Genomic DNA, 27,524 nt, shown 5'->3' on the forward strand with positions numbered 1-27,524 from the left:
AATGCCTGTTTTACTTGCAAGTTATTTCAGGGGTGTCCAAAATGCAGCACATTGTCTATATCTGGCCCAGAACTTGATTTTTTTTGCCCCCTGGGTAATATTCTATTCGATACATTACAATCAAAAATGAAGGATGATTCCAGCCACACTGAAAAGAAATACATTTAAATATTGAACGTGTGATCAAAACATTACTCAAACAATGAATTTTGAAATATGTTTATTAGCTTAGTATCTTCACCAATACCGGAGAGGTTTTAGTGTGTTTAATTAAAGATGTATTAGTATATGATATTAAACTGACCCTTGTATTTTTCTTCATGTGGCTGTCAGCAGATTAAGTCCTGCACTTTTGGGTCAATTGATGGGTTTTATGGAGTCCATGTGGATTAGATAATAATTGTTTTATGTACCATATTTTTCGGACTGTAAGTTGCACTTAAAGTCCTTTTAATTTTCTCAAAAATCGACAGTGTGCCTAATGTGCGGATTAATTGTGGTTGTGCTTACCGTCCTCGAAGCAATTTTATTTGGTACATGGTGTGATGATAAGTGTTACCAGTAGAAAGCAGTCACACATAAGAGATACGTGTGGACTGCAGGTTTACACCTGTTCAATGAATGACACTAATAAGTACAGGTTAGCAAGCAAGCTCAAAACTTTGACGTTTCATTGAAAATATAGAACATTACACACAGCGCTCAAAAATCTGTCAAAATGTTGAAGTACGACTTTGGAAAACTGCAAAGCCGCACTCCTTGATGTATTGTCGGCGTATAGCGGCTACTGTAGTCAGACATACTGTGTTTCAACATGCAGGTATTATCATGGTGTGTGTATAAAGACACTAAAAGAGCACCTGCAGTATTAGGAGACATATTATCTGACCTTGTGTTTCGACTTATTATGCAAAACCAACTTTTCCCACCTATTGGTTCCTGTTGTTGTGTATTTGGGATCTGCATAAGTTCCCGAAATGTTGTGCACATCCACGCTGTAGTCAATGGGCTCCTTCTTTTTCTCTATCTTCTTGTTGTGGGGCATTCATCCTACGCTATTGACATTTCTAATGTAAAGTAGCGTACAGTTCTAACTTATATCTGTCAGTAGACTCGCTAAGGAAGCGCTAAAACTACCGGTACAAAAAAGATGACGGGGAGAACAAGCTGTCCAAGCTGATAATAAACCTTTCCAGTGTTGTTTCAAATGTTAATTATTTCAAATTCAGATGTTAGCTTTTTATTTTATTTTTTAATAGTAGATCACGATAAGCAGGGTGGTTCTGTAGTTAGCGGGTGATTTGTTGCATAAACTGCCTTATTCCAAGACATTCATTTAAGGCTCCCCAGAAGCACCACCTGTATGCCAACTTCTTCAATGCCACCCATGCCTCGATCCATGCAGTCCCCGCCCCCTCTGCCCCCGCTACCCCCGCTACCCCGCTACCCCATCTTTCTAGTAGGGGCACAAATGACCCAGCAGCATCTGGAACACTACACCTGAAAGTCAAGGGGCACGCTGTGATGTCACTGCTTAATGTCCAATGGAAAAAAAGAAATATAAAGTGTCAGCTTCAGCGAGAGCATTTACCTCTTTCAACCCCTGCTGAGGTTAGCAGTTCAAAGTCATTCATTCCACTTTCATGACACAAGCTGAGTGGGAGTTTATGATGGCTAAGAGGTTTTCAGGTTCACTATATGTGCTTGATAATACAGTGGTGTGCTAAAGTCCATCTTACAATAATTATTTAATGACCACGTATAATTATTTCTCTTTTTGCGTATAAATCAACCGTAAAGCAAACTAAAAAAAAATGTAGGACAATTTAGTCGAAAACTATAAAAGGCTATAATGACACTATTAAGTGTAGGCCTGGGCCAATAATTAATACGTCAATTAATCTAACGATAAATTAAAATAAACTCAATAAGTTGGTCGACATCAATAAATTACCATGTGTTTGTTTTCTTTGCCTATTGCTTTCAAACAGGGTGCGAGAGTTTCAGTGTGTGCATCGCTCTCAGCACCTGAGCGCGTTTATTCAATAGCAGAATTAAATGAACAGCGTAAACCTTCTTGTCAGTCAGCCACAAGCTTTGTCTGTGTGAGTGGATGCGGGATTGCTAGCATCCGACAGCGACAGTTGCTGGTGAGAAGCACCGCATGGTAACAGAAATTAGGAGGAAAAAAGATGATCACAAAGTCAAATAACGGCTTCAAACCTATGAATGAGCAAGATTATCCTATTAACACGGACGAACAAGCAAGTATGCCGAATTTGTTAGAAAGTGATGGCCAAAACCCCCCAGAAAAACACCGGGTCCAGTTTTTTAAACTGGGAAAAAATAAACTTCAAGATATTCAATATTCATTGAAGTTCAATTTCTGCTAGCAGAGATTGAGAGTCAGTTTAATTTTATTGTTTACTTATTTAAGATAATCAAAAGTTCTTGACCTTCCATTTACATCGGTAAAAATACTAATGAGATATAAAAGTTAATTGCGTTTGAAAGGGTTACTTGCATTATTTTTCTCTGTAACACTTTAGTATGGGGAACATATTCTAAGTAACAAATACTTAATTTAGAGTTACTTGGACAATAGGGGAACATATTCTAGGTACCCTATACCTAACCCTAACCTTATTGAGGAAAGACTTTTAGTTAATGGCTTACTGGTTGTATAATAAGGCCATGCAGAATAAAGCATTAATAAGTACTTAAAGGCCTACTGAAACCCACTACTACCGACCACGCAGTCTGATAGTTTATATATCAATGATGAAATCTTAACATTATAACACATGCCAATACGGCCGGGTTAACTTATAAAGTGACATTTTAAATTTGCCGCTAAACTTCCGGTTCGAAACGCCTCTGAGGGTGACGTATGCGCGTGACGTAGCCCGGCGAACACGGGTATGCCTTCCACATTGAAGCCAATACGAAAAAGCTCTGTTTTCATTTCATAATTCCACAGTATTCTGGACATCTGTGTTCGTGAATCTGTTGCAATCATGTTCATTGCATTATGGAGAAGGAAGCTGAGCAAGCAAAGAAGAAAGTTGTCGGTGCGAAATGGACGTATTTTTCGAACGTAGTCAGCAACAACAGTACACAGCCGGCGCTTCTTTGTTTACATTCCCGAAAGATGCAGTCAAGATGGAAGAACTCGGATAACAGAGACTCTAACCAGGAGGACTTTTGACTTCGATACACAGACGCCTGTAGAGAACTGGGACAACACAGACTCTTACCAGGATTACTTTGATTTGGATGACAAAGACGCAGTCGTGCTACTGTGAGTATGCAGCTTTGGCTTCTAAACATTTGATCGCTTGACCGTATGTGCGCAACTTTTTTTTGCGTATGTAAGTAACTTTTTTAAAATATATAAGCTTTATGAACCTTGGGTTAGGTGAACGGTCTTTTGGGCTGAGTGATTGTGTGTGTTGATCAGGTGTTTGAATTGTATTGGCGTGTTCTATGGAGCTAGGAGCTAGCATAGGAGCTAGGAGCTAGCATAACAAACACGCAGGTGTTTTTATGCAGGATTAATTTGTGGCATATTAAATATAAGCCTGGTTGTGTTGTGGCTAATAGAGTATATATATGTCTTGTGTTTATTTACTGTTGTAGTCATTCCCAGCTGAATATCAGGTACCGTGAGTATGCAGCCTTGGCTGCTAAACATTTGATAGCTTGACCGTATGTGCGCGTCACGTACGTAACTTTTTAAAAATATATAAGCTTTATGAACCTTGGGTTAGGTGAACGGTCTTTTGGGCTGAGTGATTGTGTGTGTTGATCAGGTGTTTGAATTGTATTGGCGTGTTCTATGGAGCTAGGAGCTAGCAGAGGAGCTAGGAGCTAGCGTAACAAACACGCAGGTGTTTTTATGCAGGATTAATTTGTGGCATATTAAATATAAGCCTGGTTGTGTTGTGGCTAATAGAGTATATATATGTCTTGTGTTTATTTGCTGTTGTAGTCATTCCCAGCTGAATATCAGGTACCGTGAGTATGCAGCCTTGGCTGCTAAACATTTGATAGCTTGACCGTATGTGCGCGTCACGTACGTAACTTTTTAAAAATATATAAGCTTTATGAACCTTGGGTTAGGTGAACGGTCTTTTGGGCTGAGTGATTGTGTGTGTTGATCAGGTGTTTGAATTGTATTGGCGTGTCCTATGGAGCTAGGAGCTAGCAGAGGAGCTAGGAGCTAGCGTAACAAACACGCAGGTGTTTTTATGCAGGATTAATTTGTGGCATATTAAATATAAGACTGGTTGTGTTGTGGCTAATAGAGTATATATATGTCTTGTGTTTATTTACTATTGTAGTCATTCCCAGCTGAATATCAGGTCACCCCCGGCTCTCACATCATCTTCCCTATCTGAATAGCTTCAACTCCCCACTAGTCCTTCACTTGCACTTTACTCATTCACAAATCTTTCATCCTCGCTCAAATTAATGGGGAAATTGTCGCTTTCTCGGTCCGAATCTCTCTCACTTCATGCGGCCATCATTGTAAACAATAGGGAACTTTGCGTATATGTTCAACTGACTACGTCACGCTACTTCCGGTAGGGGCAAGCCTTTTTTTTTTATCAGATACCAAAAGTTGCAATCTTTATCGTCGTTGTTCTATACTAAATCCTTTCAGCAAAAATATGGCAATATCGCGAAATGATCAAGTATGACACATAGAATAGATCTGCTATCCCCGTTTAAATAAAAAAAATTCATTTCAGTAGGCCTCTAATGATGACTAATAAGGAGCCAATATGTTACTAATTTGCATGTTAATAAGCAACTAATTAATGGTGATTATGTTCCCCATACTAAAGTGTTACCTTTTCCTCTTATATTATGACTACATGAGTGCTTAATTTGGTCTCAAAATAATGCAGACAATAATATCATTTATCACCAATAATTTGTAGGACAATATATTGTCCGGCAAAATGTAATTTAATTTGTGAATTGTACGTCACTCTCTACCTGCACTGTTACGTCTCCTAAATTGTACTGTATTGTTTACTTTTACTATGTCATAATAAGCTTAAGGCTTAAATCATTATGTCAACACTACTTATCGTACCTTTAAATGTCTAACCTCAGTGACATGGTTAATCAAGGTGGTTTATCTGTTCATCCAGTTGAGTCCTAACTGAAATGTTATACTGAATAGTGGCTGCATTTCAGTTCTGTTTTGTACAAAATATTCATGTTTCCTTCTCAATTTGGTGAACCTTCAAGTACTGACATGTTGAAGTTTGATTTGAAGGTTTTTGAGTATTCCATGTTTGCCAGTCATGAGGAGTAGGTCAGCATTACAGCGTGCTTCCTTTTGTTTAAGCCTGCCACAGATTGATCAAGCCCATACATGGTTTTGTTTCACTGACTGTCGGAGTGTGCGTGTGTGCGTGTGTGCGTGTGTGCGTGTGTGTGTCTGCTGAAACTTTAAAAAAATAAAACAATTCAAGTTGTCCCTTAGGCAGTGATTGGTAAGCTGGAATATCATGTTTTATTGTTGTGGGCACAGCTCCCAGAGAACATAGCAAGTTTGTGCTACATGTGTCTACACGTCATCTATGTACTGATGTGGTCATTTGCATTTATTTGTAGTTTGAAATGATAAGAAAGTTATTTCTGCATGATATCTTTTTTGGTGTAGTTTTCTTGTCTTTTTTAAGGCAAACTGGGTTACTGTTTTATCAGGGCTGCGACAATTAATCGATTAAATTGATTAATTCAGTTAGAAAAAATCTTTTAATTATGTTCTGTTGTCTCGATTAATCGTTTAATGCAGGGGTCCCCAAATTACGGCGTCCAAAATCCGGCCCCCGGGAAGTCGCAAGTAAAAAAATTAAAATACAAATAAAAAAATAGAAAAAAAAATAAATATGTATATATATATATCCATCCATCCATCCATCTTCAACCGCTTATCCGGAATCGGGTCGCGGGGACAGCAGCTCCAGCAGAGACCCCCAGACTTCCCTCTCCAGAGCAACATTTGCGACTTCCTCCTGGGGAATCCCGAAGCGTTCCCAGGCCAGAGAGGAGATGTAATCCCCCCATCTGGTCCTTGGCCTGCCGCGGGGCCTCCTCCCAGTGGGACGTGCAACGAGGACCTCCCTAGGGAGACGCTCGTGAGGCATCCGCACGAGATGCCCGAACCACCTAAGCTGGCTCCTTTCCAAGCGAAGGAGCAGCGGCTCTACTCCGAGTCTCTCTCGGGTGACTGCACTTCTCACCCTATCTCTAAGGGAGATGCCAGCCACCCTTCTGAGGAAACTCATTTCGGCCGCTTGTATCCGCGATCTTATTCTTTCGGTCATTACCCACACTTCATGACCATAGGTGAGAGTAGGAATGTAGATAGCTCGGTAGACCGAGAGCTTTGCCTTCTGGCTCAGCTCCCGTTTCGTCACAACAGTGCGGCAGAGAGACTGCAATACTGCCCCAGCTGCTCCCATTCTCCGGCTGATTTCCTTCTCCATCTTTCCCTCACTCGTGAACAAGACCCCGAGATACTTAAACTCCTCCACCTGGGACAGAGTCCTGTCCCCTACCCGGACTGTACAAACCATCGGTTTCCTGCTGAGAACCATGGCCTCAGATTTGGAGATGCTGATCCTCATTCCAGCCGCTGAACACTCGGCTGCGAACCGATCCAGTGAGAGCTGAAGGTCACGAACCGAAGGTGCCATCAGGACCACATCATCTGCAAACAGCAGTGACGCAACCTTTAGCCCCCTGAGACGTATACCCTCTCCGCCATGGCCACGACTCCGCCTAGAAATCCTGTCCATGAAAATCACAAACAGGATAGGTGACAGAGCGCAGCCCTGGCGGAGACCAACCCCCACTGGAAACGGATCCGACTTACATCCAAGCACCCGGACACAACTCTCGCTTTGGTTGTACAGAGATTGGATGGCCCTCAACAGGGTTCCCCTCACTCCGTACTCCCTCAGCACCTCCCACAAGATCTCCCGAGGGACGCGGTCATACGCCTTCTCCAAATCCACAAAACACATGTAGACTGGATAGGCATACTCCCAGGCCCTCTCCAGGATTCCCGCAAGCGTAAAGAGTTGGTCAGTTGTTCCACGACTAGGACGGAATCCACATTGCTCCTCTTGAATCTGAGGTTCGACTATCGGCCGGACCCTCCTTTCCAGTACCTTGGCGTAAACTTTCCTAGGGAGGCTGAGTAGTGTGATACCCCTGTAATTAGCACACACCCTCTGGTCCCCCTTTTTGAAAAGGGGAACCACCACCCCAGTCTGCCACTCCCTCGGCACTGTCCCAGACTTCCACGCAATGTTGAAAAGGCGTATCAACCAAGACAGCCCATCAACACCCATATATATATATATATATATATATATATATATATATATATATATATATATATATATATATATATATATATATATATATATATATATTTTTTTTTTTATTTTTTATTTATTTATTTTATTTTATTTATTTATTTATTTTTTATTTTTTATTTTTTTAATCTGTCTTTTTTTTTTTTTTTTAATAATGTCCTGCCCAGCTTCTCGGGCAAATCATATAGCAGATGTAGATGCCCATATCGGCTGTTCAGATTTACTTTACAAAAGAGAAGTGTAGGATACTTCTCTTGTTGCCTTATTTGTATTTTGACTTTATTAACTGTATTTATATTATCATTTGGTGCAGCCGGGCCGGCGCAGGAGGGGATAGAAAGAGAGAAAAAGGAAGACAGAGGGGGGAATTGTGGGGACAAGAGGGGGATTAGACAGAGAGACAAAAACAACAACAGCAAACACAACAACAACAACAACAACAACAACAACAGAGCAACATCAGCAAATACGACATGTACAAATATGATGGTAAAAGTAATAGCAAATAAGCAGTTAGCGAAAATAAAAAATAATACAGAAATGACAATGAGCATTATTACACAAAAAATGGAGCAATATGAATACCAATAGAAATAGTGCTATTGATAATAAACAATACCAATACTTTACCTTTATTATCTACAATACAATTGTTCAAATGCAACAATACATATACGTAATGATAACTTGAGATACGAAAGAATGCAGAAAAATGGAGGGGAAGAAAGAGAAGCAACCTACATTAACCTTGTAGATTGTTATAGTAACAATAGGTTAAGCTTTGTCAGTGTGCCATGTGTTATACCCAGTTTACCCTAGGGCAACAACGTTAATATATGTTTGATGAAACGTAATTATGTGCACGAGTGTATGTGTGCATATGTACTACCCAGTTTACCCTAGGGCAACAACGTTAATATATGTTTGATGAAACGTAATTATGTGCAGGAGTGTATGTGTGCATATGTACTTGTATATGTACATTATGTGTATATGTGTGCTTGTACAGTGAATGTATATGTACAGTATGTGTATATGTGTGTTTGTACAGTGAATGTATATGCATGGAATGTGTATGTGTGTGTTTGTACAGCGAATGTATATGTACAGTATGTGTATACAGGCTGTGTGTTTGTACAGTGAATGTATATGTACAGTATGTGTATATGTGTGTTTGTACAGTGAATGTATATGTACAGTATATGTATGTGTGTGTTTGTACAGTGAATGTATATGTGTAGTATGTGTATGTGTGTGTTTGTACAGTGAGTGTATATGTACAGTATGTGTATACGTATGTTTTTACAGTGAATGTATATGTACAGTATGTGTATACAGTATGTTTGTATAATGAATGTGCGTGTGGATGTACGAACTTTGAGTGTGTAAATATGTACTGTATTTATTTGTATATGTATGTGGGAGCGTAGGTACCTATGTATGTGTGTAAGTATATGTGAATTTGCATGTACAATACATTTGACTCCCAGTGTGTGCGGGAGCCAGAGTACGGCCCCAGCCTCCCAGAGAGCCCATCCCACAAACAGTAGGTGCGGTGCCCAGGGAACCAGGGGCCACCGCCCCCACGCAGCCAAGCCGGACAGCGACAGGAACCCCAGAGCCTGGCCCACCGCGCCGCCCACAAGGGCCAGCAGTAGGCCGCCCACAAGGGCCAGCAGTAGGCCGCAGACAGACGCACCCGGCAGAGGACAAGGCACGAGAAAAGCAGGGGGCAGCCAGACCCCAAGCCAGCGAGAGACCACACCCCACACGGACAGAAAGGCGGGACGCCCCGCCCGAGGGGCCGGAGATCCCCCGCCCCACCGGCAACCGGGCCCCCACGAGCCCCCCCCCCCCACCCCCCCCAACCCACCCCCGGAGAGCGCGGCGAGGCCAGCCCACGGCCACCCCACCCAAGCCGGCCGCCACAGGACCACCCAGCACGGGGCCACGGGAACCACCCACCCCACCCGCAGGGACCCCAACGATGGAGATGGAACAACCAGCAACTGCCCCGCCGAGCCCCCCCCCCTGAGGTAGGGGAAATAAATAAATAAAATAAATAAATACATAATAATAATAATATTAATAAAATATATTAAAAAATAAGAATAAATAAATAATTAAATCTATTTATTAAAAAAAAAAAAGAATTAAAAGAAGATCACAGACATGCTGACACACAAGGTCGCTACCCCAACAACTGGCCGACTCGCAGCACCTCGGAATACCCTGCAGCACCAAGCTACCACAGTAGACGCAGGGACCAGACCCAGCAGGCCCCAACCAAGACGGGCACCCGGAAGGGATGGACGGCGGGACCCAGGAGCTCCAGACACGCGGTCCGGATGCAGTAGCCTGAGGCGCCGACCCCCACCCGACAGGCAGGCCCAGAACGCACCCCCAGAAATATACATGCATATATATATACATACACATAAACATACACATGTACACATACACACACATACACATGCATACACATACACATATATATACATACATACATACATACATACATACACACACACACACACACACACACACACACACACACACACACACACACACACACACACACACACACACACACACACACACACACACACACACATACATATACACAGTTTGACAGCCCCGACAACCACCACGCGCGCGCGCTGCCACCAGTCAAAACATCAGCCACCCCCTTGCACCAGACCCAGCAGCCACGGGCGCTCACACCACAAACAAACGGCAGCAGAAACAGCAGCCACAACACCCCCAGACAGCCAGCACCACCCAATCAAATCGATCAAAAAAAAAACGCGACCGGCAACCACACGCCAACAGGATCACAGAGACCAGCCAGCGCCAGCCCGCCAGCAAGCCCAAACGCCAACACGCAAACAAGAGACACCAACACCCCCCCCGCCCCCCCCCCCACCCCCCCACCAAAAGACCCCACCACCCCAACCCAAACCCGCACAAACACACCACCGCCCAAACAACCGAGACACAGTATCCAGACCAGACACGGGCGCCGCGCCGCCACCACATCAAGTCGCCAACAGAGACCCCACAGCGCAAGGTCGGGCCACACGGGCACGGACCCCACCCAACAGGAAGCGAGACCCGCGCGACGCCACACACAAATAAATAATAAGATTAAACAAGAATAATAATAATAATTTAAAAAAAATTATAATAATAATAAAATAAAATACAAATTAAATTAAATTAAAAATAACAAATACAAATACATAAATAAAATACAATTAAGTAAGTAAATAATAAAAATTATTTAAAAAAAAAAAAAAAAATATATATATATATATATATATATATATATATATATATATATATATATATATATATATATATATATATATATATATATATATACATATATATATATGAGATCGGTAGGTTGGAGTTCAAATCCCAGCCGAGTCATACCAAAGACTATAAAAATGGGACCCATAACCTCCCTGCTTGGCACTCAGCAACAAAGGGTTGGAGTTGGGGGTTAAATCACCAAAATGATTCCCGGGCGCGGCGCCGCTGCTGCCCACTGCTCCCCAAGGGGATGGAACAAATGCAGAGGACAAATTTCACCACATCTAGTGTGTGTGTGACAATCATTGGTACTTTAATCTTTAATCTTAATACATATATAAAAAATAAATAAAAAAATAAAATAAAATAAAATTAAAAAAAAATAAATAATAATAATAATAATAAATTAATAAAAGCCTGGCAGGCCACCAGAACGCAGTCCCCGGAATCCGCGCCGGCCGACGAGGCAATGAGGAGTGCGCCGAACCCCAACCCCCCCACATGCATGTGTACAAGGCCCCCAGAGTGTCTACTGTGTAGTTAAAATTAGGAGGTCAGCCATTACAGCCGACCTCCAGTCCCTATTGATGCGTGTACTGTAGTGTGACTGAGATATGTATGCTTGTGGGAACTAATAATGCGATTAAAATTGGGGGACATCAAGGTCTTGGTGGGTCCTTTCTAATCCATTTTCTACCGCTTGTTACTCTCGGTGTCTCCTAGCTGCTAAGGCAAATCATATTGTCTAAAAATGCATTTTCCCATTGATATGCGGACATCGTTTTTTTTTTGCAGCACACATGATATTGATGGTTGTGTGGGTGTCATGATCTGTGTGGTGAAGATTTTAAATGATACCTTTTTTTTTAATTTTATTAACACACACAAGTTAAAAGTGCATTTTCAATGTTCATGAGGTGCATTTATTGTCAAAAAGAAAGTAAGCAGAAAAAACATTGTTTATTTCAACAATTTTCCCTAAAATACGCATTTAGGCTATTAGGTGTTTTTTATCCGATTAATCGAACAAACTAATCGATAGATTACTGGAATACTAAAATAATCAATAGCTACAGCTCTCGGTATTATGTATTGTCAAGCATATGTCCATAAAATACCGTGCGCCAAACAAAAATAAAACCACTGCTTTTATGCAAATGCTCCTTCAGCTGTATAAACACATGTTTGCATATACGGTTAAAATTCAAAATATTAAAACTGCACAACAATAAAAAACGCCAACAACTGTTATTACTGGTTTTACAGGTTTTGGATGGTTGAGACACACATTGGCTCGGTAAAACGTCTTCTTGAGTCATGTTTTAAGAATCAAGTTCGTTTAGAGTTGCTTTGGGCAGGTGTTAGTAAATCTAAGCTTTACAAAGGTTTTATTCCAGTTTTGATTTGAGTCTATGAAGCTCTTGTTTTAGTTATTCATGGTAGCTATTTTTTTTTTCTGCTGGCTTTGTCAGTTTTGTCATTTTAACAACATTATTGCCTCAGTCGTTGTGATACACTCACTGTTGTTGATTTAGTCTTGGCCAAGGCTACATAGGCATGGTGCCATTGTTTTAATGTTTTCCTTTTACTTATTTGTCGGAACTGGAAAAAATCAATCTAGGGTCACTTGTCATGGCGGGGAGGATGAAGAGTAGAAAGAAGTACTGTGATATTGTCATTCGGCAGGATCACGTCGTCAGAACACATTACAGCTCTGTATTAGTCTCTGTGCATTGAAGTTATGGGCAGTTTACATATCTCATCACTGTCCTGACTTTGTAGATGGTCTTATTTCAAGTCATTTTTGATAATTTTTTTTTGTAAAAAGTGGTCACTGTCATTTATTTGTTTCTTTTATAATTGTGTCCGGTAATTGTGTGCATGCATCTGTGCAAGCCCTTAGACCACTACTTCAAATCATACCCCAGGAAGGGCACTGGATCTGTTTGGTGCCTGACTTGCGTTTGAAACAGGCACAGACATGGCATGGTAGGACTGACCTTGTGTGTCGGCCCTAAAAGGTTAATAGTGGACTAATTAAGAAGTCTAAACTGTACCTTCAGTATTATATAAACATTCTTTATAGAAAGTGAGTCAGTGCTGAGATTTCTTTGGCACTTGTCATGTAGCAGGATTACCAAGTGCCATCCTAGTTCTTCGTTGCTTTTAGATAAAGCCATTTGTAAGTAGACTTCAGGGAAACTAAATACCACACTCCTCTAGAAAGCAGCTGTTTCTCAGCAATTGAATGCACTCAGTCTTCATCGTTTGGATACATTTTTCCCATTGAATCCAATTGTTGACTATGTTAGATTCATCAGTTGGTAAGTTTATCTCTAAGACTCTCATCCAGTACTATACTACTACCCCATTTAACCTTTGGCAATTCTCCTTTTTAACAGAGTCTTAGGCAAGTTCATATCTTTTTTTTGTCAGCAGCTAATTGGTTGACCCTGTGGGCATCACATGTCACTTCACACCCACATTCACTGTCTATTACACAGTTTGACACTGATACCATCTTGGTAGCTCTGACAGATCTTGACAGACACTGTACATGCCTTTGATTGGTTTGACTGATGACCAACCAGTATGCAAAATATTATACTGCAGAACGATGTTCATATGTCAACTGGGCTTGCATAAAAGAACATCTGGTGGTCTGCGATGAATTCCATAAAAAGTGCTGCTGAGTTTGAATTCATGTTTGTGTGTCATGTTAACATTCTTGCTTATCTGCAAAGTTGTGCTGGCAGCAGCTCCCATCCTGGCAGAGAACAGGAAGTTAGTGTTTTTTGTCTTTGTGCCTTTGCCTGTTCTGTGTCCATCACATGTTTGCATGGGGATTACCAAAAAGAACACCACGAACACAATATAAATATTCTTCATTGTTTCAGGACAGCATTTCGCTCATGTTGATGGAATTGCTCTCATGAATATTTTCCAGGACATTGTTTCTCCCCCTCCTGCTTACTCTCTGTTTTAATTAGCTCGCTTCATCTCTCCCTTCTTCTCGAAACAAGTCCTAATTTATCAGGAATAATACTGCCCTGCACTGACATTCATAGGACAGCAGAAGCTTAAAGCCACAGGGGATAATGGCAAATTTGATTGGCTCCTCTGCCTTAACTTCTCCCATCATTTGGCTTGTTTAAATACACAAACTCTCGTGCACACAGACACATTCTGTGCCGCCCTTGGCATTCAAAACTGTCAGGTGGAGGGAGTTCTTCAGCAAGTGCAGTCAGACCCGTTCTGTTTTTCACAGCACAAGGGAGTTGGAAAGGCTCGGATGAGTGATTGCCAATCGCTTAAGGCGGAACACTCCTCAAAGTTACACTGTAAAGGTCTTAAAAAGGCTTCTTGTTCATGTGGCAGGATGGATGACCTTTAACACTCACTCATCTATGACAAATTCAGTTTCAGACAAACTATAGCTCTCGGCTAAATGCTTTATACATTTTACGGTTCTGAAAATACTGTATTTTTAGCACGCATTTAGGCTGTTTCAGTAAATAGCTCATCATTTCTCACCACGGTAGCTGGAGTAACTTCTCTCACACAGCCCTGGCTGTAAATCCCAAACAAGGAAGTGGCTCCAAGTAAGTCACACAATACTATTTAATCTACTGTTACTTAAAACAGATAATTGTTGCAATGACATGCAGACATTTTGTAAAAGGAATTTCATTATTTGTTCAACTCTTTTTGAAATGGGATTGACAGAACATTTTCCGTTTTGTGTTGGTTTGGTGCTAATATCACAACTATTTCAATTAGTTCACTTCTGAGTTAAGATACGGAATCTCAAACATTAGTGAGTACTGCCCTCATGGATCAGTCTCAATACTTCTATTGTCATTAAACAGTTCCTTGGACAATGAGGCTGTGTAGGTACAGTACAAGTTATAGGAGCTGCACTATTTCTTTTAATGGTGCCTATCATTCACATTCCTTATCTCATACAGACACACATGTTTTTCTGTTTTCCAACTTGTAAATAAACACTAGCAAAAGTCAGCTATCAATTGAGCTAATGTGATTCGCTCTATTCTGCCTAAAAAGCAGTCTGAAAACATCCAAAAACCTATATCAACGTTTTATATACAAAACCCAAAAACAGTGAAGTGGGCACGTTGTGTAAATCGTAAATAAAAACATAATACATTATTTGCAATTTTTTTTAACCAATATTCAATTGAATAGACTGCAAAGACAAGAAACTTAACGTTTGTTTATTTTTTGCAAATATTGGCTCATTTGGAATTTGATGCCTGCAACATGTTTCAAAAAAGCTGGCACAAGTGGCAAAAAAGACTGAGAAAGTTGAGGAATTCTCATTAAACACTTATTTGGAACATCCCACAGGTGAACAGGTTAATTGGGAACAGGTGGGTGCCATGATTGGGTATAAAAAGAAGCTTCCATGATAAATAATGTCATTCACAGACAAGGATAGGGCAAGTGTCACCACTTTGTGAACAAATGCGTGAGCAAATTGTTTGAGAAAAACATTTCTCAACCAGCAATTGCAAGGAATTTAGGGATTTCACCATCAACGGTCCGTATTATCATCAAAAGGTTCAGAAAATCACTGCACGTAAGCAGCAAGTCTGAATAACCAACTATCAATAAAGTACTATCTATCTATCTATGACCTTCGATCCCTCAGGCGGTACTGCATCAAAAACCAACATCAGTGTGTATGGGGGTGTATTAGTGCCCTAGGCACTTACACATCTGTGAAGGCACCATTATTGCTGAAAGGTACATACAGGCATACTTGCCAACCCTCCCGATTTTCCCAGGAGACTCCCGAATTTCAGTGCCCCTCCCGAAAATCTCCCGGCGCAACCATTCTCCCGAATTTCTCCCGATTTCCACCCGGACAACAATATTGGGGGCGGGCCTTAAAGGCACTGCTTTAGCGTCCTCTGCCACCTGAAAAGGAGACTATTATATATGTCTCCGTTATCCATAGGTTTATCTATAACCCATAAAGTAGCAGGCATGGAGCTATTTCTCAGCGTGTGTTTATTCCAGCCGGCACGTTAATACACTGACACACAACATCCGGATTCCCATCATGCATTGCTTCAAAACTACAGAAAGTAGTAATGTTCAAAAACATAACAGAGACGAAGCAGAAGAACGAAGAAGAGACATGGCGATGACGAGTAAGAAGAAGTATGCTTGCAAGTTCCAAAATGATTGGAACACATAATTTCAGTTCATCCAGGACAGCTCGAAGGGGAAGGGGTATGCTGCCTGCAAATTTTGTAGATCAGACTTCTCCATTGAACACGGTGGTCGAACGGATATAGTCATTCATGAACGGATTATTTATATATATAAGAAATACTTGAAAATATATACAATAATAAATATACATATGAAATAAAAAGTTGTGAATAATATGTATTTGATACAACCAAGGCAACAAAAGAATGGCTCAAGACGAAGAACATTAAGTGGTTACTCACACTAGGTCATTCGAACTGTGCTGGACTTCGGTGGCTTGCTGTGACTCTTATGTGATGTGACTTGATCAGCGTTAATCACATTAGAAATCTGTTCATCATTTAGTCTATTATTGCACTTTTGTGACACTTTGTTAGTGGAATGTGGGTGTGCCACAATGCTTGTGTGTGTTTCCAAATGTGTGTCGTTGTGTACACACGCTTGTATTACAGTACTTTGCAAGTGAATCCATTTTACAATCGTGTTGTATTAACAGATAATAAATGTGGATTTAGACTGAGGTGTGTGTATACTAGCATGTGGCGTGATATTCAGATGACTTTGTCATTTGGCTTTTTGACAACAATGACCACTGATAGCTTACCCATCTGAATTCCAGCTGGGTTTGTTTTTCTTAGAAAATATTTATGCCTAACTCAGTTTGTCTTGTTTGTGTCACTTCCAATATTGTTTATATACATTGGGTCTAAAGTTATTAATCATACATTGATGCTGTTTTTAATTGTTGTAGTTTTGTTTAAAAAGTACATTTTGCTGTGGGGGTAATCACAAATTTAAAAAGCAGGTGAATCCCTGGATTGGACAAAGTATGATCTTTAATTTGGAACATGTGTGACGCAATTGGAAAACTACTTATCACAATCAATCTGCTGTAACTGAATAACTGTCATCTTAATCCTCTATCAAAAAGTTAATTTCATACATTTAATTTCAGGTTCCTAATTCCATATGATTCATGTTGTGGCTTCCAAATCCATGGGCTTTAGGACATTTTCACAGATGGTTTCGCAGTGGTCAGTGGGTATCAAGTGCTTACACGGGATCCAGCAACATTCTCCAACTCATGAATCATTTGCTCCACATCTGGTGGCAAGTGTGGAACAGACTCAGCACATACTTGTACGTGATCTGTTTCCAAGGTTTGACTATAGCCCCTTTTTCCAGTGCACAATACCTGCACGGGTGGCTGCAGTTTCACTCGCTTATTGATGCGTTTCTAATAGCAAATCCAGATACTATACCCTTTTTACCCTACCTGGTCAACTGGGGTTCCAGCCGTACTCAAGCCATACAGCTAAACTAATTCTTACCCTTTGTCTCAGATGCTCCTAATGTGGCTTCCTACTATAATGTCTGGTGACAAATGAGGCAATAAGGCCGAATTTATTACCCCAACTTTACCCCAAGTAGGGATGGGTACTGAATTAGGGCTAGTCCATCAATAGTACCGGGTATCGAGTCAAGTAAAACCAAACGGTGCCATATTCTGATACCTTTGTTGCTTGTGATGTCCGTTTGCAGACTAGCATTCAGAGTGGACTCAACCAAACTGCCTCTCTGTAATGTTGCTAATTTCAATGCCATCAAAGCAACTGATAGAAAATGCTAAAATGTAAAGTAAGGCTCCACTTTTCAAAAATGCGCTGGTTTGATGCTAATTTACGTTGGATTTGCAATATACATGCTACTGATTAGCATTAGCGATTTTACATTACGATTTCAACACCTCCAAATTTGGTAATGAAAAGTACAACTAAGATGCACCTTATGATCAAACAGCAAATGTGTAATAAGTACAATACTTACAGTATAATGACTTTGTAGGGCACAAAATAAGACTAGACTGGCACATTGACCTTCATGGCAAAGACTACTTTCTAGCTGTTCTATACATTACTGGCATCTAATATCTTGGAAATGCAACTATATGCGGAGTCTGCTATATAATACAAGTCAGACTCAGAATTATAAGAAAATAAAATATAGAAACTGGACAGCACAAATATAATTTTACTGATACAAAATTGTAATATTAAAAAATGTATATTCATTAACACACATAGAAGTACCAACAATTGGTAGAGTTGAGTACCGATATCGATTCCCAGTTACCGGGAATTTGTACCGTTTTGGTGTGAATGTGAAAGGAACCTATCCATAACTCCAAGTAAGCAAAAAAAAAAGCTTCCCTTGACAAAAGGCACGATGCCACTCGTGATTGTCAGTTTAATATAAAGGAACTACATACATTACACATACCTGTATTGACCACATCTTTATTTAGACATACAGAAGCAACTGAGAGAGATAAGTCACCAACCTCTACTGCAATAAAAAGACTTGATTCGAATTGACACTGTCAGAGACACAATATTACAATTAATAAATGATTTATGTCAATTAATTTGATCTGCTGTTTAATACCCAATGAAGTCAAATTGTTAGTTGTCTAAGAGGGGCAAAACACTAGAAAAGACCTTCACTGTGATGCAGTGCAGTGCCACACCAGACTTATTGTAAGCTACAATCAGAGTGGTGAATTCTGATGGAAACCGACTCAAACACATGCAAACACACATGCGAGTAGCCAAGTCACTGAATGACTGTAATGCGTAGGCTGTAGTACCTCCACATCAATTATACAATATGTAATGCCTTCCACATTTCGTAATGAAACGCAAGACATAGTCAAAATAACCCACAAAGTCAAACCCCAGGGTTTCCCCCATATAGCCAATATACATGTGGCGGTGGGGGCGTAGCTAGGAGTGTGAAGGGGCGCGGCCAATATGACGTCATCATTTATTTGACGTCATGATTAGTTTATTCGCAGATGATGCATATTTTCTTTCAAAGGAAAACATGAATATATATATATATATATATATATATATATATATATATATATATATATATATATATATATATATATATTGTTTCATTAGTATTAACATATATTTTTTCTTATATCGTTTTGCTCTATCTTTCAATTGTTGTGGCTTATTGTGAAATGTAGAACAGGCTCCACTATATTCTGCCCTCCATGAACGTTGGAATTTAGTTTGCCAAATACAGTCGTGGTCAAAAGTTTACATACACTTGTAAAGAACATAATGTCATGGCTGTCTTGAGTTTCCAATAATTTCTACAACGCTTATTTTTTTGTGATAGAGTGATTGGAGATCCTACTTGTTGGTCACAAAAAATATTCATGAAGTTTGGTTGTTTTATGAATTTATTATGGGTCTACTGAAAATGTGACCAAATATGCTGGGTCAAAAGTATACATACAGCAATGTTAATATTTGGTTACATGTCCCTTGGCAAGTTTCACTGCAATAAGGCACTTTTGATAGCCATCCACAAGCTTCTGACAAGCTTCTGGTTTAATTTTTGACCACGACTGTATGTAAACCGTTCTTTGAATTAGTGATGGAAAAAAAGAACTTGAAGTGGTTTATTGATACTCTCCACAATTAAGCCACTGTAAAACTAATCACACAAAGGAAAGTACATCAATATACAGATGAAGTGCACGTATGTGTAGGAATCACAACAAATTAATAATGCTGATTGGAAAAAACTTAAGTAAAGCAATACAATTATTCAGCACTAAGGTTGCCGCTAGTTTAATGCTAATGTACTATAACCAGGTCATTGACAGGCTAACCAAAATTTGCGGGGCAAATCGCAGGGCACATATCAATCATTCACACTCACATTCATACCCATTGACAATTTACAGTCTCCAATAAACCTAAAATGCATATTTTCGGAATGTGGAAGGAAGCCGGAGTACCTAAAGAAAACCACACTCGCACAGGGAGATCATGCTAGCTCCACACACAGAGATGTTCAAATGGAGGTTCGAGGACGCAAATGGCGTGAAGAGACGTTTAGAAAGCGACTTGAAGATGGTCTGTCAAACATAATCTATGCAACATTTTGACCAAAGAACCACAATTACATGTTATGTAGACCACAAGGAAGTGATGTAATTTTAGGAAAAAAAAATCATACTATGACCCCTCGAATGCACCTTATAATCTGGTGCGCTTTTTGTATGAAACTAGACCTGAATAGACCCGCTCATCGGCGGTGCGCCCTATGGTCTGAAAAATACGGTATCAGTATGCACAAGCTGTGCTTTGCCCTATTAAAAGTTGTTTGTCATATTGCAGCCAACTGGCTCGTCCTGCAATCAGGCTCATGAGGAATATATTTTGACATGTGTTTTTCCTGCCCTCCACAGAGTGCCTAAGGACCTGTGACAGGCCGAAGCATCTATGAATACTAATACAGTCTGTGCTAATACAGTTGGCAAACACACTTTTACAGACTGAAGCTGTGTCTGTAGAGTGACAGAGCACACATCTGTATATGAATATGATATAGAAGCTGACAATCATAGCAAATGGCCCCTTCACGTCTGATCAACTGCAAAAATGTGTCAGCTGGCAAACATGTATACGATTACGTCTCGCACACATAGGGCCTGATTTACTAAGATCCAAATACCACATGCTAGACAACGTGTGCAAAAAAAAAAAATTGTATGTACTATGAATGGGCGTGTTGCGTGTGATCTATTAACACTGTGTGTGCAATTGAAAAGTGGTGCAGACCACCTTATTTAAATGAGCATTTTGCGTGCGTACCGGGATTTTACAGAGTAGAAGATAATTTTCTGTACATTCATGTTGTCACGCTCTTGTCATGCACACTGAAACTTCACTTGTGCGCGAAGCAGTGGATTGCATCACCAGTGCATTCATGCGTCTGGAATAATTAAAATGCAAAAAAAAAAAAGAACAATGACAGACGTATATTCATGTAGGAAATATAGTAATCTGAATTTCTGTAAATCCTTAAGAAAAAACAAACAACTTAAAAAACTAGATGAGACAATTGCGTGTGAATGCTCCAATGCTGAAGTTGAACTGAAATGCCGCCAGAATGTAGAATGAATGTAAGAATAGTTTGAATGTTGGAGTGGTTTGAATGTTGAAGAGTTTGAATTTCCAGGAAAACCGGAATTTGGTTTGGAACTTGGGAAAGTGTTAGTTTCAATGTCCAGGGTGAGTGGAATGTGTTGATGTTGGAATGGCTTGAATAGGTTGAACAATGTGGGAATTGTGGAACTTTGCAGAATGTTCCATTGATTTCAATGGGGATTTCCAAAACATTTGAGAATTTCGCGAAAAGCGTGAATTTTTTTGAAAATGGTAAAAAAAAAACATGAGTTGAAACTGTTTGTGTTGAATTTTTTCAAAATCGGTCGAGAAATGTTGAAGTAGTATCATGTTGAATTGAGAAATGGTATTACGGAATTCATGGAATTTCTGGAAAACTGGGAATTTTTCTAGTTAAAAAAACAACTTTGTTTTTTGTCCTAATTAAGAGGAATGTTTTGACGGTGCAACGGTTGAAATGTGTTGAAAAAATGTGGAAGAAGTAGTTGCTGGAAAAAGGGGTGGAAATAGGGCTTTGGAAAACCAGGAATTCTAGAAAATCCTAGGGGTTTTTTTTAACTTGGAGAAAGAGTAGTTTGAATTTCCAGGATGGTGGAATGTGTTGATGGTGGAATGGTATGAATAGGTTGAAAAATGTGGAAATTGTGAAAGTTTGAAAAATGGCCAATTCATTTTAAAAGGGAAAAATGTCCCGGAAAAGGCGGGAAATCTGGGAGTTTTTGGAATTTGTCAAGGGAAAGCCCGCGATTCCCAAATAGGCTGAAGAGTTTGAAGTTGGAACGGTTTGAATTGGATGGAAAATGTGGAAGGTAGAGCGCGCCAAAAATAGTGCTCACAAAACGGTGATGAGTGTTGCTAAATCTTATCTCATTGCGCGTGCTAAATCATTATACTTGCATTTTCGTCTCCCAGTATTTTTTTTTTTTTTTTGATAATCAGCATATATTTTGCAAGACAGACGCAAAATGGGTTGCATGCCTTACTCTGCTCATTTAACAGACGCAATCCGCCCTGCACACGTTAAGTAGATCAGCTTTGTGTGTGCTATTAGTTTTGCACATGTTTTAGTACACGCAAACTTTTAATAAATCAGGCCTATAGAGTTCCCATGCATTCAATGAAATATGATCAAGTGCATGCAAAAATGTAAAATGCCCCCATGCAGGATGTCAGGTTCTTTGGGAGAACTGCTCGTCTGTTTCCCAACCGTGGAATTGTCTCCCTGCAGGCCAGCTGGATGACACAGATGTGTTTGGGCTTTGGGAGCAGAGGCCGCTGAGCTTCTGGAACAAAGTTCTGACTATATAGCCAAGATACTGAGACTTATTTGAACAGGATTTTTGCCAGAAGATACGCAGCTCTGTGTAATTGCTCTACTTTTAGAGATTACCAGTTTTTATTGTAGTCTTTGCCAAGCAAATACGTAAAGTTTGGAGCCAATCCACGATGTCCACCATGTCTTTCAAGGTTATTTGTCTTCATCCCACTAGGTTTTATTTTCATTTTCAAAATCCGATTGTCTCTATAACACCACAATAATTCTATTCATTTTGAATGTACAACATAGTAGGAACATATCAACAAAAACTACCAAATGTTATGTTTGTGTTGTTGTTTGTGTGTTGTTGACTAAGGTTACATTGATTGCGTTCACATGAAACATACCACACTAGTAGCGCAAACACACCAGAGTGTGTTTTAACTAAACCAAACATGAAAAGTATGAACGCACCCATAGCAAATAACAGAGGAGAAGTTATGATACATTTTTGGATGATGGTGATCAATGAACAGCAGCCAAGAAACGTGACCAGTGTTGGGTATTGTTTATGTATTCGATATTGGTGCCAAAACGGTACTTTTAAAAAGGTGCCGGTGGTTAAACAGTTCCTGAAATGGTACTTAAGAAAGAAAAACAATAGTTTTTTCTAAAAACACTGCCTTTTTCATCCATCCATCCATTTTCTACCGCTTATTCCCTTCGGGGTCGCGGTGGGCGCTGGAGCCGACATGTAAGTTGAGCAGAATAGTAATTTGGACTTCAATAACAAATGTATAATTAAGTAAAATGTCTGCAAAACATATTTTATAGTACTTTAAAGGTGACTTTTAATGATGAAACCATGCCACACCCTCTCCAAAAGTATCATAACTTGTCTTGTACACTGTACACTTTATAATATATATCTTGAAGTCACCACCGCTGTTTTGTTTTTTTGTATACAAGGTCGAAAATAAACATTATATAGATTTAGACTTAACTTAGACTTCCTTTTGTTGTCATTCAAATTTGAAATTTACAGTACAGATAAGAACAACATTTTGTTGCATTAGCTCTTTGTAGTGCGGGATAAAAGAGCAATAAGGTGCAGATATAAATAAACAGATTACTGTACAGATAAATATATTGCACTTTTGCATATGCATCCATGTTTATGGATGTATGTTATATTGTCTTTATATTCCAGCAAGTTAGTCCGTTTTTGGGGAAGGAATTGAGGGGATTATTATGATGCGTTCAAAAGTCTTATGGCCTGAGGGAAGAAGCTGTTACAAAACCTGGAGGTTCTGCTACGGAGGCTGCGGAACCTCTTTCTAGAGTCCAGCAGTGAAAACAGTCCTTAGTGGGGGTGGGAGGAGTCTCTACAGATTTTCTGAGCCCTGGTCAGGCAGCGGCTTTTTGCAATATAAATTCACCTCGTCACAACATTAGGTACACCTGCACAGCCTCCAGTCGATTCATAGAGTGCTCAGTGGCCTTGTGGTTAGAGTGTCCGCCCTGAAACTGGAAGGTTTCCCGAGCGCGGCCACCGCTGCTGCTCACTGCTCCCCTTACCTCTCAGGGGGTGATCATGGGGGTGGGTCAAATGAAAAGGAACATTTCACTACACCTAGTGTGTGTGTGACTATCGTTGGGACTTTAGCTTTAACTTTAATATCCAAATAATAATGCCCACCTCGTGATGACGTCATGTAGTAGCCAGACTGCAAAACCCTGCGTACGGAGGCAGCCAAAACTGCATGGAAGCTCACGCCAAAATGCATGAACATTATGATTTGACACAGTTTAATAGGAGTGTACAGCAATGTAACAACATTTATAAGTCAGAAAAGACAAAATTCATAATACAGTAGGTCCCTTTTAGGAGCATACATTCCACATAATTCAAGCATACATTTCTCATTGATACATCTTGGCAACACTAAATTGGCCCTAGTGTGTGAATGTGAGTGTGAATGTTGTTTGTCTATCTGTGTTGTCCCTGCGATGAGGTGGCGACTTGTCCAGGATGTACCCCGCCTTCCGCCCGAATGCAGCTGAGATAGGCTCGAGCACCCCCCGCGACCCCAAAAGGGACAAGCGGTAGAAAATGGATGGATGGACATCATTCTGGTGATGTTAGATCTCTGTCAGTATTAGTTTGTTAATTCTACATGCAAGAGTCGTGTATTAATTGAGCAAAAAAAAGTCAGTTTAATGACATAACCGTGCTGAACTGCTGATGTTCAGAATTCTGGTGTTTGCAACTGGGCCTTCGCTGAAAGTGTGATTAGTAGATAATGAGGAAGTGTGACGAAAAACGGTGTGTGCTAGCTTGAATACAATGTTGGAACTGAGCACCGTTTTTGGTATGTTAAGTCTGGCAATAAAGTCTACTTTTTTCACCAGTTTTCTAAAATTGAAGCCACATACAATTAGAACATCGATGTGGAAATGTTGACTTACTTTCACTTTTGATGAACTTTAACCCTGATACGCCCAATATATTATTTTCCATTTGGGTTTTTTGTGTATTGTTGCAACAGCCCCTTCATTTTCCTAGTGTGTCTTTCTTCTTTGGTTGGAACATTGCAGAACTCTTTGGGGTTGTAATAAAATACAGGTGCACGTTTAGTTCGTTTAAAAGTTCATTCTCATCTGCTCACAGCTGGAAAACAGGGAAAGTCTCATTCCTCATTGTATAACACTTCATATTGTGTTGGCAGGACACCAGCAGACCTACATGCAATACCATTTCAGATCATCTCTGAGGACTGAGAGCATTTTTCTTTTGTCTGCCTCGAAAGGAGAAAGAAAGAATTGGCGTGTTTATTGTAGTTTTTTGTGCCAGCTAAGCGTTCCACAGAAAACTCCTAAAAATTGTGCAAGTCTTCATTACTCAAATGGACACATGCACTTTCTTATTTTCACGATTTTGTTATAACTGTTAATAACCTCGTCACAACACTAGGTAGGCAGGGCAGCACGGTAAGAGAGGGGTTAGTGCGTCTGCCTCACAATACGAAGGTCCTGAGTAGTCGTGAGTTCAATCCCGGCCTCGGGATCTTTCTGTGTGGAGTTTGCATGTCCTCCCCGTGACTGCATGGGTTCCCTCCGGGTACTCCGGCTTCCTCCCACCTCCAAAGACATGCACCTGGGGATAGGTTGATTGGCAACACTAAATTGGCCCTAGTGTGTGAATGTGAGTGTGAATGTTGTCTGTCTATCTGTGTTGGCCCTGCGATGAGGTGGCGACTTGTCCAGGGTGTACCCCGCCTTCCGCCCGATTGTAGCTGAGATAGGCTCCAGCGCCCCCCGCGACCCCGAAGGGAATAAGCGGTAATAAATGGATGGATGGATGGATGTTAATAACCTGTTCCTGAACTTACTTTAGACCGACTTTTAATCACAAGCATGGTACTGAAATGTATGCCTGTGCCTATCCCAATTCAACTAGAATCCTTCTCAACTACAAAAAGAGCTTCAATTAGTTATACACCGAACAAAAATATAAACACAACACTTTGGTTTTTGCTCCAATTTTTCATGAGTTTAACTCAAAGATATAAAACTTTTACTGTAGACACAAAATACCTCTCAAATATTTTTCACAAATCTGTCTAAATCTGTTAGTGAGCACTTCTTTACCAATATAATCTGTCCTACCTCACAGGTGTGACATATCAAGATGCTGATTAAACAACATGATTATTGCACAGGTGTGCCTTAGGCTGCCCACATTAAAAGGCCACTCTGAAATCAGTTTTATCACACGGCACAATGCCACAGTTATCGCAAGTTTTTTGTTGGCCTGCCGACTGCAAGAATGTCCGTAAATTGAATGCTCATTTCTCTACCATAAGCCGTCTACAAAGGTGTTTCAGAGAATTTGGCAGTACCTCAAACCGGCCTCACAACCGCAGACCACGTGTAACCACACCAGCCCAGGACCTCTACACCCACCAGGTGCACCTCCATGATCGTGTGAGACCAGCCACCCGCTTGCTGCAACAATTGGTTTGCATAACTAAAGAATTTCTGCACAAACTGTGAGAAACCGTCTCAGGGAATCTGATCTGCATGCTCATCGTCCTCATCGGAGTCTTGACCTGACTGCAGTTCGTCGTCGTAGCCGACTTGAGTGGACAAATGCTCACATTCGATGGCGTCTGGCATGCCGGAGAGGTGTTCCCTTCACGGATGAATCACAGTTTTCACTTATCACCTCATGTTGCAGCATGACAATGCACGGCTCCATGTTGCAACTATCTGTACACAATTCCTGGAAGCTGAAAACATCCCAGTTCTTGCATGGCCAGCATACTCACCGGACATGTCACCACTTGAGCATGTTTGAGATGCTGTGGATCGGCGTATACGACAGCGTGTTCCAGTTCCTCACAATATCCAGCAACTTCGCACAGCCATTGAAGAACAGTGGACCAACATTCCATAGGCCACAATCAACAACCTGATCAACTCTATGCCAAGGAGATGTGTTGCACTGCGTGAGGCAAATGGTGGTCACACCAGATACTGCTTTCCTCACCCCCCCAGATCCCTATAAAGCAAAACTGCACATTTCAGAGTGGCCTTGTATTGTTAAAGTTAAAAGTTAAAGTACCAATGATTGTCACACACACACTAGGTGTGGTGAAATTATTCTCTGCATTTGACCCGTCACCCTTGATCACACCCTGGGAGGTGAGGGGAGCAGTGAGCAGCAGCGGTGGCCACGCCCGGGAATAATTTTTGGTGATTTAACCCCCAATTCCAACCCTTGATGCTGAGTGTCAAGCAGGGAGGCAATGGGTCCCATTTTTATAGTCTTTGGTATGACTCGGCCGGGGTTTGAACTCACAACCTACCAATCTCAGGGCGGACACTCTAACCACTAGGCCACTGAGTAGGTCTTGGTAGGTCTAGGTATTTTGGGCATCTTAAGGCACACCTCTGCAATAAGAAGAAATGCTCACTAACACAGATTTAGACAGATTTGTGAAACATTTTTGAGAGAATAGGTATTTTGTGTATATAGTAAAATGAAAATGAAATGGAAAAATGGCAGCAAAACAAAAGTGTTTTTATTTTTGTTCAGCATAGATGGCTTGCCTAAAGCTCTTGGAAATTTGTCTTTTCTGCTAGATACACTTTGACAAAGTGCAGATACACTTTGACTTTCTGCTTATATGAGCTCAGCTCATTTTGGTCCAAGAGTTTAATTATCCCATAAACAAAACTGTGTATTAGTTATCTGATTAAACAGATTGGAACAGGACATACAGATGGATGACTGATATCCTT

General features: G+C 40.5%; 1 protein-coding gene across 2 annotated transcripts in view; it reads left to right on the forward strand.

The window, feature by feature from the left end:
- slc25a26 (solute carrier family 25 member 26) overlaps window positions 1-27,524 on the forward strand; it is a 101,508-nt gene that overhangs the window by 31,109 nt on the left and 42,875 nt on the right. The gene's annotated exons all lie outside the window — the stretch shown is intronic.

Source organism: Entelurus aequoreus, linkage group LG01 (genome assembly GCF_033978785.1).
Source record: "Entelurus aequoreus isolate RoL-2023_Sb linkage group LG01, RoL_Eaeq_v1.1, whole genome shotgun sequence".
In the NCBI taxonomy this organism is placed as follows: Eukaryota; Metazoa; Chordata; class Actinopteri; order Syngnathiformes; family Syngnathidae; genus Entelurus; species Entelurus aequoreus.